The sequence below is a fragment of the Acinonyx jubatus genome, chromosome B4 (assembly GCF_027475565.1).
Source record: "Acinonyx jubatus isolate Ajub_Pintada_27869175 chromosome B4, VMU_Ajub_asm_v1.0, whole genome shotgun sequence".
Taxonomy (NCBI): Eukaryota; Metazoa; Chordata; class Mammalia; order Carnivora; family Felidae; genus Acinonyx; species Acinonyx jubatus.
Genome location: NC_069387.1, coordinates 62379630 through 62381863, shown reverse-complemented (window position 1 = coordinate 62381863; position 2234 = coordinate 62379630). Strand labels below are relative to the sequence as shown.

The window sequence follows — 2234 nt, the reverse complement described above, 5'->3', positions numbered from 1 at the left end:
CCATTAGAAATGAGAAGACTATCAAAAGACTAGTTGACATGGAGTGCCTGGCTGTCTCAGTCAGTTGAGCATCCAGCTCTTGGTTTTGGATCAGGTCATGATCTCATGGTTGTGAGACCGAGCCCTGCATTGGGCTACGTGCTGGGCACGGAGTCTGCTTAAGATTCTCTCTCTCCCTCTGCCCCTCACTCATGCATGCACTTTCTCTCTCTCTCTCTCTTTCTAAAAAAAAAAAAAAAAAAAAAAAAAAAAAAAAAATTTGAAAAAACAATGAAAAAGAAAGAAAGAAAAGAAAAAGACTAGTTGACGAGTCTAGAATCCTAGCAAGGTGGACCTACACAAGCTATGTGACATAAATATTTACTGGTTTCAGGCTCTGATGTCTGTTTTCACAGTGTAATATGCCTATCAGGAAGATATTAATTTATTCATCATTCAACAAATATTTATTAAGGGCCTATTATGTTTCAGGTGCATTGTAAGGATGAGTAGTGGTACACAAAAGACGTAATTTCTGCTCCCATGGAGCTTTCAGTCTATGGGGGAACATATATTCAACAACAAATAAATACTCTAGTAAATGTATAACTACCAATTATAGTATTATAAACGAAAGTTATGGGATGAAATTATGAGAGACCTATACTACTTTTTTAAGATTTTATTTTAATTTTTTTAACTGATAATTTATTAAAAAGGTTGATTTAAGTATCTGCAATGGTGACTTCAACCTCGACTCCTGACTCAATACTGATGGAAGTAATCTGTTTGACAATCTCAGAAGGACTGTGCAAATCAATGAGTCGCTTGTGGATCCTCATCTAAAAACGATCCCAAGTCTTAGAACCTTCACCACAAGGAGTTTTGCTTGTAGTGATTCTCAGAATCTTGGTAGGCATCCAAACTGGTCCTTTCACTCTGAGATTCTTTTCTTTTGTGCCTCTGATAAAGTCAACACATACCTTCTCCAAAGATTTTATGTTGTGACTGGTTAGAGTAATTCTAATTCAGTGAATCTCCACCTTTGGTTCCACAGGTGTCTTCCTGGTGTCTTTAAAAGCCATGGCTGCGGCCTGGCTTCCTGACCGACTTGTTCCTTGGCCAGAGTGAACAGCTGTGAGTCAGCAGAGATTTTATTTTTAAGTAATCTCTACACCCAATGTGGGGCTCAAACTCACAACCCTGAGATCAAGAGTCGCATGCTCTACCAATTGGGCGAGCCAGATACCCCAAGAAACCTACTTTACATCAGAAGGTTTAAAAAGGCCTGAGGAGAGAGTATCAAGACTCGCAGGTTGAGTAGAAGTTTGTCAGACAACAAATGTATGGGGAGAGGAATGAAAGGCAAGGCAAGGGAAGGAAAGAGAATTCCATGCAAGGGAAATAGTAGATGCAAAGACCCTATAGCCAGAAAGAGCTTGACTAGAAAGGAAGGCAAAGTATAGCTGAAGTGTAATAAGAGAGGGAAGAGAGTGGCTTGAAAAGAACCCAGAGACATAGACAACAGGCCTATGTAAGGGTTCCAGATTCTATCCTAACTTCCACTATAGGACAGAAAACCTTTCCACAACAGAAAGCCACTGAAAAGCTTTAATTAATGTTCCAAATTATGTTAAAAGAAAAAAAGAATTAATTGAAGAAGGACAAGAGAGAAAAGAGAGAGCAGTTAGGAGGTGATTTGCAGTAGTTCAGAGGAGAGGAGATGGCAGCTTGGAGTAGGTGGTGGTAGAGAGGTCTGGATTTGAGCTACACATGGGAGGTAGAACTGAGGGCACCAGGCCTGGTGTGGGCACAGTCGGTGCTGGAGAGGGAGCCATCAAGAATGACTTTCAGGTTACTGGCCTGAGCTTCAGGCAGTTGGTATTGCCATTAACTGAACTGAGAAATAATGAAGAAGGATGTTGCAAGGAGAAGGGCAAGGAAGATCAAAGAGTGGTTTTGGTTTTAACGTGTTAGGTAGAAGATGCCTGTAGCACTTCCAAGTGGAGATACTAAGTGCCAGTCAGATATGTGAGTCTCCCATGATATATGAAAGATGGGAGCTGGTGGTATATAAATCTGTGAACCACTTGAAAAACAATAGGATGAGACTACCTAAGAAGGGGGCCTAGGGACTGAGATCAGAGGAACTCCTTACACTTAATTGTTTGGTACAAGCCAATGTGTTAACAGTGGAGACTGAAAAGCTACCACCAGGCAGTGGCAGAAACACCAAGAGCGTAGTGCCACAGATT

The 2234-nt window shown here is 41.0% G+C and overlaps 1 pseudogene; it reads right to left on the bottom strand.

The window, feature by feature from the left end:
• Window positions 1–704: 704 nt before the first annotated feature.
• On the bottom strand, window positions 705–1064 carry LOC106977424 (40S ribosomal protein S20-like; annotated as a pseudogene).
• Window positions 1065–2234: the final 1170 nt, after the last annotated feature.